At 39.8% G+C, this 16369-nt stretch overlaps 2 protein-coding genes and 1 long non-coding RNA gene across 5 annotated transcripts in view; 1 reads left to right on the forward strand and 2 right to left on the reverse strand.

Annotated features, from left to right (window-relative positions):
- The window catches only part of LOC117199139 (zinc finger protein 677-like), a 545188-nt gene that overhangs the window by 478761 nt on the left and 50058 nt on the right, over positions 1-16369 (reverse strand). The window lies entirely within an intron of this gene.
- LOC101279864 (zinc finger protein 160-like) overlaps positions 1-16369 on the forward strand; it is a 325017-nt gene that overhangs the window by 101610 nt on the left and 207038 nt on the right. The window lies entirely within an intron of this gene.
- The window catches only part of LOC117199145 (uncharacterized), an 87317-nt gene that overhangs the window by 51036 nt on the left and 19912 nt on the right, over positions 1-16369 (reverse strand). The window lies entirely within an intron of this gene.

A 16369-nucleotide genomic window follows, 5' to 3' on the forward strand; every position in this document is an offset into this window, starting at 1 on the left:
AAGCCCAGAAGAAGAACCAAGTGTCGTGGAGACAGGCAAGCTATTCAAGAAAGAGTTCAGAGGAATAATCGTAAAGATGATCAAAGAATTTGGTAGGAGAATGGATGCACAGCGTGAGAAATGAGAAGTTTTTAACAAAGACTTAGAAATTCTAAATAACAATGAAACAGAATTGGAGAATACAATAAATGAAATGAAAAATATGAGGAATTAATAATAGACGAAATGAGGCAGAATAATGGCCTAGTGAGCTGGAAAACAGAGTAGGGGAAATCACTGCCACCAAAGAGAAAAAAAGAAAAGAATAAAAAGAAATGAGATCAGTTTCAGAGACCTCTGGGACAAGAGCAAGTATGCTAATATTCACAATACAGGGTTCCCAGAAGGAGAAGAGAGAAAGGGCCTGAGAAAATATTTGAAGAGATAATAGCTGAAAACTTCTCTAACCTGGGAAAGGAAACACCGAGAGACATTCTGATTAAAACAACAAAAATTAAAGACAGAAAATTACAAGCAACAAGGGAAAGCAATAAAAAACACACAAGAGAACTGCCATAAGACTATCACATGATTTTTCATCAGAAACTCTGCAAGCCAGAAGGCACTGGCACAATATGCTTAAAGTGATGAAAGAGAAAAACCTGCAACCAAGAGTAGTCAAACCAGCAAAGTTCTCCTTCAGATTGATGGAGAAATCAAAAGATTCATAGACTAGAAAAAGCTAAAAGAATTCAACACCACCAAACCAAATTTACAACAAATGCTAAAAGAACTTCTCTAGTGGGAAAAGACCACAACAAGACTTTCTTGACTACAAACAAGAAGATCACAAAATGGAAAAGCTCACTGGTAAAGGCAAACATCTAATAAAGGCAGAAAATCATCCACACACAAAGCTAGTAGGTAGGTTAAAAAACAAAAGTAGTAAAACCATCTGTATCCACAATGAGCAGTTAAGGGATATACAAAACAACTGGATGTAAAATATAATATCAAAAACAGTAATCATGCAGAGAGGAGACTACAAATGCAGGGTATCTAAAACGCATTTGAGATTAGCAACTTCAAACAAGCACATAAACATACGTACTAGCATACAAAAACCTCATGGTAACTGAGAAACAAAAATCTCTAATACATATACATATAAAAAAGAAAAAGAAATCCAACCATAACACTAATGATACTCATCAAACCACAAGAAAAGAGAACAAAAGAAGAAAGGGGGACAAAAAGACCTACAAAAACAAATCCAAAACAATTAATGAAATGGCAATAGAAACATACATATCAATAATTATCTTAAATGTAAATGAACTAAATGCTGCAACCAAAAGATACAGACTGGATGAATGGATACAAACATAGGACCTGTACATATGCTGCCTGCAAGAGACTCACTTCAGATGCAGAGACATACAGACTGAAAGTGAAGGGATGGTAAAAAGTATTCCATGCAACTGGAAATAAAAAAGAAGCTTGAGAAGCAACACTTATATCAGACAAAACAGACCTGAAAAAGAAAAAAGACTGTTAAAAGAGACAAGGCCACGAGAAAATGATCACAGGATCAATCCCCAAAGACATAACAATTCCAAATATACATCCACCCCAACTAAGGAGCACCTCAATATATAAGGCAAATGTTAACAGACATAAAAGGAGAAATGGACAGCAACACAATAATAGTGGGGGACTTTAACACCCACTTATATCAATGGGCAGATCATCCAGACAGAAAATCCATCAGGAAACACAGGCCTTAACTGACACATTAGAGCAGATGGACTTAATTGATATTTATAGAGCATTCCACCTGAAAGCAGCAGAATACACATTCTTTTCAAGTGCACATGGGGCATTCTACAAGACAGACCACATGCTGGATCACAAAGCAATCCTCGGTAAATGTAAGAAAACTGGAATCATATCAAGCATCTTTTCCGACCACAATGCTATGAAGCTAGAAATCAACTAAAAAAAAAAAAAACCCACAAAACCAAAAACCAAAAAAGCTGCAAAAAACACAAAGATGTGGAAGCTAAAGAATATGCTACTACACAACCAGTGGATCACTGAAGAAATCAAAGAGGAAATTAAAAAAAGAAAACCCTAGCGACAAAAGAAAATGAAAACAGTATGACCCAAAACCTATGGGACACAGTAAAAACAGTTCTAAGAGTGAAGTTTATAGCAAAACAAGCTAAACTTAGGATTCAAGAACAATCTCAAACAACCTCAAATAAACAACCTAATTTTATGCCTAAAGGAACTAGAAAAAGAACAAAACCCCAAAGAGAGATATAAAGATCAGAGCAGAAATAAATGAAATAGAGACCAAAAAAAAAAAAAAGAAAAGATCTATGAAACTAAAACCTAGTTCTTTGAAAAGATAAAGAACATTGATAGAGAAGTCTCAGAAAATGGCAGAGGAATAAGATGTGGAGATCACCTTCCTCCCCACAGATACATCAAAAACACATCTACATGTGGAACAACTACACAACACTGGCAGAAGACCTCAGACTTCCAAAAAAGGCAAAAAAATCTCCACGTAACTGGGTAAGGCAAAAGAAAAAAGGAAAAAAAAAAAAGAGACAAAGGCAACAGGACAGGACTCATGCCTCTGCGAGGGCACTGTGAAGGAGGAAATGTTTCTGCACACTAGGAAGCCCCCTCACTGGCAGAGACAAGGGGGAGCTTTGGAGCCTCAGAGGAGAACGCAGCAACAGGGGTGCGGAGAGCAAAGCAGAGGGAATCCCGCACAGAGGATCAGTGTCAACCAGCACTCCCCAGCCTGAGATGCTTGCCTGCCTGCCGGGGCGAGTGGGGGCTGGGTGCTGGGGCTCGGGCTTCAGAGGTCAGACCCCAGGGAGAGAGGATTGGGGGTTAGCTGTGAGAAGACAGCCTGATGGAGTCCGGAAAGCAACCTGGGCCTGCCAGATAGACAAGGGACCATTGTTGCAGCGTGCACGAGGAGAGGGGCACACCCGCCCTAGGAGCCTCTTTCTCCACGCACTCACAGACAGCAGGGCACAGCCTACACAAGCTCTAGGGCCTGGTGAGAGCTGTGCCTGCTATCTTGGACCCCAGAGGTGGGCGTGACGGCTACTGCTGCCACCGCAGGTCCCGTGAGCAAGCCCAGGTCACTGCCCACACCTTCCCGGGAGCCAGTGCAGCCCGCCACTGCCAACGGTCCAGCGATCTGGGACCAACTTCCTGGGGAGGGCGAACAGCACACCTCAGGCTGTTAAAAATTCCCACAGGCTGTTAAAAATTCCCACTGGTCTCTGCTGCCAAAGGCACTCCCCGCACATCCCAACTGTGAATGCTGTGTCCTTCCCGCTCCCTGGCCTGGGTGAGCAAGTGAGCCCTAACCAGCCACTGCTTTCACTCCCCCTTGCCTGGGTGGGGACGAGACTCCTGAGGGTGGCCAAAATGCAGAGGCAAAGCCAAGACTAAAGCTGAACTCTTGGGGCAGTGCAACCAAAGAAGAGAAAGGGAAATTTCTCCATGCAGCCACAGGAGCAGCAGATTACATCCCGCAATCGGCTTGGTAAACCCCCCATCTGTGCAATATCTGAATAGACAACAAGTGTTTCCACAATTGAGGCTGTGGACTCTGGGGCAAGTACTCGTACGAGTTGGGTCAGGTCAGAGCATAAGCTGGCCCCACAGTGCCCACAGCAGGTGCAGAGACCTACCGAGAGTTCGATTTCTGCTTTTGATTCGCTTTTAGTTTGGGTAGTTTAGTTTTTAGTGTTTGTTTTCATTTTGGGGTTCGTTTGTTTGGTTGCTCTCTTCTTTTTTGTTATCTCTCTCTCATGCGGTTTTTTTTTGTCTTTGGGGTTTTGTTTGTTCGTTTTCTTTTTTGTTTGTTTTCATTTGTGTGTTTCTTTGTGTGTGTCTGTTTTCCTTCTTTCTTTTTTTCCTTTTCTTCCACACCGTGCAGTTGCAGACTCTTGGTGCTCTGAACAGGGGTTGGGCCTGAGCCTCTGAGGTGGGAGAGCCTAGTCCAGGACGCTGGACGACCAGAGAACTCTCAGCCTCAGGGAATATTAATTGGCAAGAGCTCTTCCACAGGACTCCATCTCAACACCAAGACCTGGCTCCACCCAACGGCAAGCAAGCTCCGGTGCTGGAGGCCTCATGCCAAATAACTAGCAAGACAGGAACACAGCCCCACCCATCAGCAGACAGGCTGCCTAAAGTCATACTAAGCTCAGAAACACCACAAAAAGAGCCACCGGACGTGGCCCTGCCCATCAGAGGGACAAGATCCAGCAGCACCCACCAGAACGGAGACACCAGTCCCCCCACCAGGGAGCCTACACAAGCCACTGGACCAACCTCACCCACTGCGGGCAGACACCAGAAGTAAGAGGAACTACGACCCTGCAGCCTGCGGATAGGAGACCCCAAACACAGTAAATTAAACAAAATGAGAAGACAAAGGAATATGCTGCAGATGAAGGAGCAAGGTAAAAACCCACAAGACCAAACAAATGAAGAGAATATAGGCAGTCTACCTGAAAAAGAATTCAGAGTAATCATAGTAAAGATGATCTAAAATCTCAGCAATAGGGCTTCCCTGGTGGCGCAAGTGGTTGGGAGTCCGCCTGTCAATGCAGGGGACATGGGTTCAAGCCCTGGTCCCAGAGGATCCCACATATCGCAGAGCAACTGAGTCCGTGCGCCACAACTACTGAGCCTGTGCTCTAGAGCCCACGATCCACAACTACTGAGCCCATGCGCTGCATCTACTGAAGCCCACGTGCTCTAGAGCCCATGCTCTGCAACAAAAGAAGCCACCACAGTGAGAAGCCCGCGCACCACAACGAAGAGTAGCCCCCACTCACTGAAACTAGAGAAAGCCCACGCACAGCAACAAAGACCCAACACAGCCAAAACTAACAAATAAATAAATTTATATAAAAAAATAATAAAATCTCAGAAATAGAATAAAACACAAGAAATGTTTAACAAGGACATAGAAGAACAAACCAACAGTGATGAGCAACACAACAAGTGCAATTAAAAATACTCTAGTAGGGGGCTTCCCTGGTGGCACAGTGGTTGAGAGTCCGCCTGCTCATGCAGGGGACACGGGTTCGTGCCCCGGTCTGGGAAGATCCCACATGCCGCGGAGCGGCTAGGCTCGTGAGCCATGGCCGCTGAGCCTGCGCATCTGGAGCCTGTGCTCCGCAACGGGAGAGGCCACAACAGTGAGAGGCCCACGTACCAAAAAAAAAAAAAAAAAAAAACTCTAGTAGGAATCAACAACAGAATAACTGAGGCAGAAGAATGGATAAGTGACCTGGAAGATAGAATGGTGGAAATAACTGCCATGGAGCAGAATAAAGAAAAAAGAATGAAAAGAACTGAGGACAGTCTCAGAGACCTCGGGGACAACGTTCGAATTACAGGTGTCCCAGGAGAAGAAGAGAAAGAGGAAGAGTCTGAGAAAATATTTGAAGAGATTATAGGCGAAAACTTCCCTAAACATGGGAAAGGAAATAGCCAATCAAGTCCAGGAAGTGCAGAGAGTCCCATACAGAATAAACCAAAGAAGAAACACGCCAAAACACATATTAATCAAACTATCAAAAATTAAATACAAAGAAAAACTATTAAAAGCAACAAGGGAAAAGCAACAAATAACATACAAGGGAATCCCCATAAGATTACCAGATGATCTTTCAGCAGAAACTGCAGGCCAGAAGGGAGTGGCAGGATTTATTTAAAGTGATGAAAGGGAAACACCTACAACCAAGATTATCCTACCCAGCAAGGATCTCATTCAGATTCCACGGAGAAATCAAACGCTTTACAGATAAGCAAAGGCTAAGAGAATTCAGCATCACCAAACCAGCTCTACAGAAAATGCTAAAGGAACTTCTCTAAGCAGGAAACACAAAAGAAGAAAAAGACCTACAAAAACAAACCCAAAACAATTAAGAAAATGGTAATAGGAACATACATATCAATAATTACCCTAAATGTGAACGGGTTAAATGCTCCAACCAAAAGACAGACTGGCTGAATGGATACAAAACAAAACCTGTATATATGCTGTCTACAAAACATCCACTTCAAACCTAGGGACACATACAGACTGAAAGTGAGGGGATGGAAAAAGATGTTCCATACAAACGGGAATCAAAAGAAAGCTGGAGTAACAATACTGATATCAGATAAAATAGACTTTAAAATAAAGACTGTTACAAGAGATAAGGAAGGACACTACATAAAGATCAAGGGATCAATGCAAGGAAACATACAATTGTAAATATTTATGCACCCAACATAAGAGCACCTCAATACATAAGGCAAATGCTAACAGCCACAAAAGGGAAAATCGATAGTAACACAATAGTGGGGAACTTTAACACCCCACTTACACCAATGGACAGATCATCCAGAAAGAAAATAAACAAGGAAACACAAGCTTTAAATGGCACAATAGACAGGATAGATTTAATTGATATTTATAGAACATTCCACCTGAAAGCAGAAGGATACACTTTCTTCTCAAGTGCATATGGAACATTCTCCAGGAGAGATCACATCTTGGGTAACAAATCAAGCCCTGGTAAATTTAAGAAAACTGAAATCATATCAAGCATCTTTTCCAACCACAACTCTATGAGATTAGAAATCAATTACAGGGGAAAAGAACTGTAAAAAATATGTAACACATGAAGGCTAAACACTACACTACTAAATAACCAAGAGATCAGTAAAGAAATCAAAGAGAAAATCAAAAAATACCTAGAGACAAATAACAATGAAAACACGAGGATCCAAAACATATGGGATGCAGCAAAACCAGTTCTAAGAAGGAAGTTTACAGCAATACAATCCTACCTGAAGAAACAAGAAAAATCTCAAATAAACAATCTAAACAGCTAAAGGAACTAGAGAAAGATGAACAAAAAAAACCCAGTTAGTAGAAATCAATCATAAAGATAAAAGCAGAAATAAATGAAACAGAAACAATAGCAAAGATCAATAAAACTAAAAGCTAGTTCTTTGAGAAGATAAACAAAATTGATGAACCTTTAGCCAGGCTCATCAAGAAAGAGGGAGAGGACTCAAATCAAAATTAGAAATGAAAAAGGAAAAGTTACAAAGAACACTGCAGAAATACAAAGGATCATAAGAGACTACTATAAGCAACTACAGGCCAATAAAATGGACAACCTGGAAGAAATGGACAAATTCTTAAAAAGGTATAACCTTCTAAGACTGAACCAGGAAGAAACAAAGAATATGAACAGACCAATCACAAGTAATGAAATTGATACTGTGATTAAAAATCTTCCAGAACAAAAGTCCAGGACCAGATGGCTTCACAGGTGAATTCTACCAAACACTTAGAGAAGAGCTAACATCCATCCTCAAACTCTTCCAAAAAACTGAAGAGGAAGGAACTCTTCCAAACTCATTCTGTGAGGCCACCATCACCAATACTCAAACCAAACAAAGATATCCCGAAAAAAGAAAATTACAGACCAATATTACTGATGAATATAGACACAAAAATCCTCAACAAACTACTAGCAAACAGAATCCAACAACACATTAAAAGAGTCATACACCACAATCAAGTGGGATTTACCCCAGAGATGCAAGGATTCTTCAATATACGCAAATCAACCAATGTGATACACCATATTAACAAACTGAATGAAAACCATATGATCATTTGAATAGATGCAGAAAAAGCTTTTAACAAAATTCCACACCCATTTATGATAAAAACTCTCCAGAAAGTGGGCACAGATGGAACCTACCTCAACATAATAAAGGCCATGTATGACACACAGCTAACATCATTCTCAATGTTGAAAAACTGAAAGCATTTCCTCGAAGATCAGGAACAAGACAAGGAGGTCCACTCTCATAACTACTATTCAATACAGTTTTGGAAGTCCTAGCCACAGAAATCAGAAAAGAAAAAGAAACAAAAGGAATATAAAATTGGAAAAGAAGAAGTAAAATTGTTTGCAGATGAGATGACACTATACGTAGAAAATCCTGAAGATGCCACCAGAAAACTACTAGAGCTAATCAATGAATTTGGTAAAGTTGCAGGATACAAAATTAATGCACAGAAATCTCTTGCACTCCTACACATGAACAACTAAAGACCAGAAAGAGAAATTAAGGAAACAATACCATTCACCACTGCAACAAAAAAAGAATAAAATACCTAGGAATAAACCTACCCAAGGAGGTAAAAGACCTGTATTCAGAAAACTATAAAACACTGATGAGAGAAATCTAAGACGACACAAACAGATGGAGAGATATACCATGGTCTTGGATTTGAAGAATCAACACTGTGAAAATGACTATACTACCCAAAGCAATCTACAGATTCAATGCAATTCTTATCAAATTACCAATGGCATTTTTCACAGAACTAGAACAAAAAAAATCTTATAATCTATATAGAAACACAAAAGACCCCAAGTAGCCAAAGCAATCTTGAGGGAAAAAAACCAGAGCTGGAGGAATCAGGCTCCCTGACTTCAGACTATACTACAAAGTCACAGGGATCAGAACAGTGTGGTACTTGCCCAAAAGCAGACACATACATCTATGAAACAGAATAGAGAGCCCCAAAATAAACCCATGTACATATGGCCAATTAATCTACAACAGAGGCAAGAATATACAATGTTGACAATACTTTCAATAAGTGGTGCTGGGAAAACTGGACAGTTACATGTAGAAGAATGAAATTAGAAAACTCCCTAACAACATAAACAAAAATAAACTCAAAATGGATTAAAGACCTAAATGTAAGGCCACATACTATAAAACTCTTAAGAGGAAAACAGAGAGAGAACACTCTTTGACATCAAACACAGCAAGATCTTTTCTGACCAACCTTCTAGAGTAATGGAAATAAAAATAAATAAATTCGACCTAATTAAACTTAAAAGCTTCAGCACAACAAAGGAAACCATAAACAAGACAAAAAGACAACCCTCAGAATGGGAGAAAATAATTACAAACGAATTAATGGACCAAAGATTACTCTCCAAAATATACAAATAGTTCATGCAGCTCAATATCAAAAAAACAAACAACCCAATCAAAATATGGGCAGAAGACCTAAACAGACATTTCTCCAAAAAAGACATACAGAGGGCCAAGGGGCACATGAAAACATGCTCAACATCACTAATTATTAGAGAAATGCAAATCAAGACTACAATGAGGCATCAGCTCACACAAGTCAGAATGGCCATCATAAAAAAATTTACAAACAATAAATGCTAGAGAGGGTGTGGAGACAAGGGAACCCTCTCACACTGTTGGTGGGAATGTAAACTGATACAGCCACTATGGAGAACAGTATGGAGGTTCCTTAAAAAACTAAAAATAGAATTACCATAAGAGCCAGCAATCCCACTACTGGGCATATACCCAGAGAAAACCATAACTCAAAGACACATTCACCTCAATGTTCATTGCAGCACTATTTAGAATAGCCAGGTCCTGGAAGCAACCTAAATGCCTATCGACAGACCAACAGATAAAGAAAATGTAGTACATATACACAGTGGAATATTACTCAGCCATAAAAAGAATGAAATTGGGTCATTTGTAGAGATGTGGTTGGCCTAGACACTGTCATACAGAGTGAAGTAAGTCAGAGAAAAACAAACATCGTATATTAACGCATATAGGTGGAATCTAGAAAAATGATACAGATCAACCTGTTTGCAAGGCAGAAATAGAGACAAAGACGTAGAGAACAAACGTATGGATACCAAGGGGCAGGGTCGGGTGGGATGAATTGGGAGATTGGGATTGTCATATATACACTATTGATACTATGTATAAAATAGATAACTAATGAGAACCTACTGTATAGCACAGGGAACTCTACTCAATGCTCTGTGGTGACCTAAATGGGAAGGAAATCCGAAAAAGAGAGGATATATGTATACGTAGAGTTGATTCACTTTGCTGTACAGTAGAAACTAACACAACATTGTAAAGCAACTATACCCCAATAAAAATTAATTTAAAAAAACCTAATAAGTGAAATGGTAATTACAGGGAAATTTGCTGCTTTAGATGCTTATATTGGAAAAGAAGAAAGTATCTTTTAACATGCTATTTTATACTAATATGTGTAAAATAGATAACTAATGAGAACCTGATGTACAGCACAGGGAACTCTACTTCACTTAGCTGTACAGTAGAAACAAACACATTGTAAAACCACTATACCCCAATAAAAAAAAAAAAGAATATTGAAAAACATTTAGCCAGAGTCATTAATAACAAAGGGAGAGGGCCCAAATCAATAAAATCAGAAATCAAAACGGATACGTTACAATGGACACCACAGAAATACAAAGAATCAAGAGAGACTTCTCCAAGAAACTATACTCCAATAAAATGGACAACCTAGAAGAAATGGGTTAGAAAGGTATATCTCCTAAGAATGAACCACAAAGAAATAGAAAATAGGAACAGACCAATCACAAGTACTGAAATTGAAACTGTGATTAAAAATCTTCCAAGAAACAAAGGTCCAGGACCAGATGGCTTCACAGGTGAATTCTCCCATTCTAATATTCAGACAAGAGCTAACACTCATTCTTCTGAAACTATTACAAAAAATACTTTTGGAGAGGAAGGAACATTTCCAATGAACTCATTCTGTGAGGTCATAATAACCCTGACACCAAAGCCAGAAAAAGATATTCCAAAAAAAGAAAATTACAAGTCAATATCACATATATGCAAAAACCCACAACAAAATACTAGCAAACAGAATCCAACAATACATTAAAAGAATCATAAACCATGATCAAGTGGGATTTATTCCAGGGATGCAAGATTTTCAATATCTGCAAGTCAATTAATATGATACACCACATTAACAAATTGAAGACTAAAAACCATATGATCATCTCAGTAGTTGCAGAAAAAGCCTCTCACAAAATTCAGCACTGATTTATGATAAAAACGCTTCAGAAATTAAGCACAGATGGAACCTACTTCAACATAATAAAGACCATATATAACAAACACACAACTAACATCATACTCAACAATGAAAAGGTGAAAGCATTTCCTCTAAGATCAGGAACAAGACAAGGATGTCCACTCTCACCACTTTTATTCAACATACATTTGGAAGTCCTAGCCACTGCAATCAGAAAACAAAAAGAAATAAAAGGAATCCAGATAGGAAAAGAAGTAAAACTATCACTGTATGCAGATGACATGATGCTACACGTAGAAAATCCTGAAGATGCCACCAGATAACTACTAGACCTCATCAATGAACAGGGTAAAGTTGCTGGATAAATATAAAAAATAAATATACAAAAACCTGTTGCATTTCTATATACTAACAATGAAATATCAGAAAGTGAAATTAAGGAAACAATCCCATTTACCATCTAATCACAAAAAATAACATTCCGAGGAATAAACCTACCTAAGGAAGCAAAATAACTGTACTTGTAAAACTATATGATGCTGGGCTTCCCTGGTGGCGCAGTGGTTGAGAGTCCGCCTGCCGATGCAGGGGACGTGGGTTCGTGCCCCGGTCTGGGAGGATCCCACATGCTGCAGAGCGGCTGGGCCCGTGAGCCATGGCCGCTGGGCCTGCGCGTCCGGAGCTTGTGCTCCACAGTGGGAGAGGCCACAGCGGTGTGAGGCCCACGTACCACAAAAAAAAACAAAAAAAAACCTATATGATGCTGATGAAAGATATCAAAGATGACACAAACAGATGAAAATATATACCATATTTTGGATTGGAATAAGCAACATTGTTAAAATTACCATATTACCCAAGGCAATCTACATATTCAATGCAATCCTTATCAAATTAACAATGGCATTTTTCACAGAACGAGAACAAAACATTTTTTAAATTTGTATGAAAACACAAAAGACACCGAATATCTAAAACAATCTCGAGAAAGAAGAATGGAGCTGGAGGAATCACACTCCCTGACTTCAGACAATACTACAAACCTACAGTCATCAAGACGGTATGGTACTGGCAAAAAACAGAAACACAGATCAATGGAACAGAATAGAAAGCCCAGAAATAAACCCACTCACTTATAGTCAATTATTCTATGACAAAGAAGGAAAGAATATACAATGGAGAAAAGACAGTCTTTTTAGTAAGTGGTGCTGGGATAACTGGACAGCTACATGGAAAACAATGAAACTAGAACATTCTCTAACACCACATACAAAAATAAACTCAAAATGGATTAAACAGCTAAATGTAAGACCAGATACTATAAAACTCCTAGAGGAAAACAAAGGCAGAACACTCTTTGATATAAATCACAGCAATATTTTTTTTGATCTGTCTCCTACAGACACGGAAATAAAAGCAAAAATAAACAAATGGGACCTAATTAAACTTAAAAGCTACTGCAAAGCAAAGGAAACCATAAAAAGTACAAAAATACAACCTATGAACTAGAAGAGTATATTTGCAAATGATGCTACCAAAAAGGGATTAATTTCCAAAATATACAAAATTCATATAGCTTAATATCAAAAAAAACATACAACCCAATCAAAAAATTAGCAGAAGACCTAAATAGATATTTCTCCAAAGAAGACATAAAGATGGCCAACAGCCACATGAAAAGATGCTCAACGTCACTAATTATTACGTAAATGCAAATCAAAACCACAAAATGCTATCACCTCACGCTGGTCAGAATGACCACCATCAAAAAGTCTACAAATAGGGGACTTCCCTGGTGGTCCAGGCGGTAAGGCTCCACGCTGCCAATGCAGGGGGCCCAGGTTCAATCCCTGGTCGGGGAACTAGATCCCATACGCATGTCGCAACTGAGAGTCATACAGCAACTAAGAAGTCCGCATGCCCCAACTAAATATTCTGCGTGCCACAACTAAGATCCAGCGTGGCCAAAAAAAAAGTCTACAAACAGTAAATGCTTGAGAGGGTGTGGAGAAAACAGAACACTCCTACACTGTTGGAAGGAATGTAAACTGCTGTAGCCACTTTGGAGAACAGTATGGAGGTTCCTTAAAGAACTAAAAATAAAGTTACCACATGAACAAGCAATTCCAATCCTGGGCATATATCCGGAAAAGATGAAAACTCTAATTTGAAAAGATATATGCACCCCAATGTTTATAGCAACACTATTTACACTAGCCAGGACATGGAAGCAACCTAAATTTTCATTGACAGATGAAGGGATAAAGAAGATGTGGCACATATATACAATGGAATATTACTCATTCATAAAAAACAATGAAATAATGCCTTTTGCAGCAACATGGATGGACCTGTGAAGTCAAAGAAAGACATATATGATATTACTTATACGTGGAACCTAAAAAAGTGATATAAATGAACTTATATACAAAACAGAAATAGACTCACAGACATAGAAAACAAACTTACGGTTACCAAAGGGGAAAGTGCAGGATGCTGGGGGGTGGGGGGGGGCGAGGAGAGAGATAAATTAGGAGTCTGGGATGAACATATACAAACTACTATATATAAAATAGATCAACAACAAGGACCTACTGTATAGCTCAGGTAACTATATTAAATATCTTGTAAATTGCTATACACCTGAAATTAACACATTATAAATTAACTATACTTTAAAAAAAAAAAACCTCTTGTGTAGATGTTTAAACGATGTTTCAAAAAGGTGTAAAGACCACTTAATGGGAGAATGCAGTCAGTGGAACAAAAGGTATTGACAGGACTTCCCTGGTGGCGCAGTGGTTAAGAATCCACCTGTCGGGGCTTCCCTGGTGGCGCAGTGGTTGGGAGTCCGCCTGCCGATGCAGGGGACGCGGGTTCGTGCCCCGGTCCGGGAGGATCCCGCGTGCCGTGGAGCGGCTGGGCCCGTGAGCCATGGCCGCTGAGCCTGCGCGTCCGGAGCCTGTGCTCCGCAATGGGAGAGGCCGCAGCAGTGAGAGGCCCGCATACTAAAAAAAAAAAAAAAAAAAAAAAGAATCCACCTGTCAATGCAGGGGACATGAGTTCGAGCCCTGGTCCGGGAAGATCCCACATGCCATGGAGCAACTAAGCCCATGTGCCACAACTACTGGGCCTCCACTCTAGAGCCCACAAGCCACAACTACTGAGCCCATGTGGCACAACTACTGAACTCCGGGTGCCACAACTACTAAGCACATGTGCTGCAACTACTGAGCCCACGTGCCTAGAGCTGGTGCTCCACAACAAGAGAAGCCACCACGACGAAAAGTCTGTGCAACGTAACAAAGAGTAGACCCTGCTCACCACAAGTAGAGAAAGCCTATGCACAGCAAGACCCAACGCAGCCAAAAAAAGTTAATTAATTGAAAATAAATTTTTTTAAAAAGGTGTTGCCAAAACTGGATACCTACTAACAAAAGTATTTACTTAGACCATTATCTTACGCTACAGACAAAAATTAACTCAAAATGGTTCAAAGACCTAAACCTAACTCCCAAGTATATAAAACTCCTAGAAGTAAACATACAGAAAAAGTTTCTTGACATTGGACCCACAAATGATTTATCAGGTATAACACCAAAAGCACAGGCTACAAAACAAAAACAGATAAATTGGACTATATCAAAAATATAAACTACTGTGCATTAAAGCACAGTGAAAAGACAACCAACAGTAGAAGAGAAAACATTTCTAAATCACATATCTGATAATAGATGAGTATGAAGAATATATAAAGATTCTAAGAGGGACTGATAACAAATTCCACCACAGGTACCCATCCCCAATCAACCATCCCACGCATTGCAAACATAAAACAAAAACCCCAAGAGTACCATGGAAATTTGAACCTAATGATAAAATAAAAAATCATTTATAATGCATAGAAATGTACAAAATGAAAGTACCAGTGTTATAAACACATTATCGTTCATCACTGAAGGTATCCCTCCACTTCATAAGCTCTCATTAAGACGCTTCAAAATTCGCTGTTGGGGTAGAATGAACAATGGCACAGGCAATGAAAAATGTGGCATCAACACCACTTTAGCCAACAGCCTCACAGATATGAGAATGTGAGTTTTGACAAAGTTGTCCTGGGATAAATTCCTATACCAATTTAAAGAGGCTAAAATGTATGGTCATTGAGACACATGAATAACACGGTCACAGTGCCCTTGAGACAGGCTTTTGTGACAGTCCCCAAAGCCGGAAAAAAACCCGGTAAGACTTATCAGTCAGACTCTTGATACTTTCTATCTCATATCCTAGAACATGCTGACCACTCTACTGAGTAGCTTCGAGTGGTGATTTTGTACAGAGCAAGAAAATATTACAACATACGAGGAATAGTGTCTCTGTCAAAATTTTCTGTTACCCAGTAAACACTCTCCATAGAGACTCCACAAGAGGTTGCCAGATAAACACAGGTGGATTATCACAACAAGGAAACCAGGTAAAATTTCAGACCTTAGGAACATACTTCAAAGAAATTTAAGAGGCAAAATCATACAAAGTAAGCAGAAGGTAAAATTAGGAACCGTCGACATTCCCAGACTAGACAGAGCAGTACAAGAGTAAAAAGAATACAATGCGTAAGGGTCAGACATTACAGGATCTTGAGATGGGACCATGTACTCGACCCACAGATGCCAAGCTAAGAGCCTGAAAGATTCACATAGGCACCCCTTGTAGGATTTGGGATCAAAAGGAGCATCTCTCTGCCCACTGTCCTTACACTTTTCCTAAGTAACAATCACAGAAGATCCAATCCACCCGCCTGTCCCACACACCCCTAAACAAAAAAAACAGCGCTTCTGAGATACCCATCTTTGTTTACACTTTTGACTCCCACACAATGTATTCTTGGCTATTTTTCACATTTCTCCCCACTGTCCACGGCTCTTTCTCTTGCTCCAATGTGGAGGTAATATTCAGATCAGAAAAAGAAATTCTGGGACTTCCCTGGCAGCCCACCGGTTAAGACTCCATGCTTCCAATGCAGAGGGCACGGGTTCAATCCCTACTCAGGGAACTGAGATCCCACAAGCCAGAAGGTGTGGCCAAAAATTTTTTTAAAAAAGAAACAGAAATTCTGGTTTATCAGGACAAAGAAATGTGAAGTGCTGTGGTTTTCCTAAAATCCCAGTTCTTTGTTCAGCTGAGGGGTGAGGACATTACAGATGGGTCAGGAAAAGTATTTCACAAATTCATCCACCGCCTCCCTTCTACACAGGGAACGGTGTAATATGCAGACATCAAGCTCTCTTCCTGCAAAAACTGAGTCAAAAGCCAAAAGGCAGAAAATAGGAAATTTAGTATTTTTTAAAGTTTGCCATTGAGCTTTGTACGTAATTAAGCTCTGGGACAACC

This window comes from Orcinus orca, chromosome 20 (genome assembly GCF_937001465.1).
Source record: "Orcinus orca chromosome 20, mOrcOrc1.1, whole genome shotgun sequence".
Lineage (NCBI taxonomy): Eukaryota > Metazoa > Chordata > Mammalia > Artiodactyla > Delphinidae > Orcinus > Orcinus orca.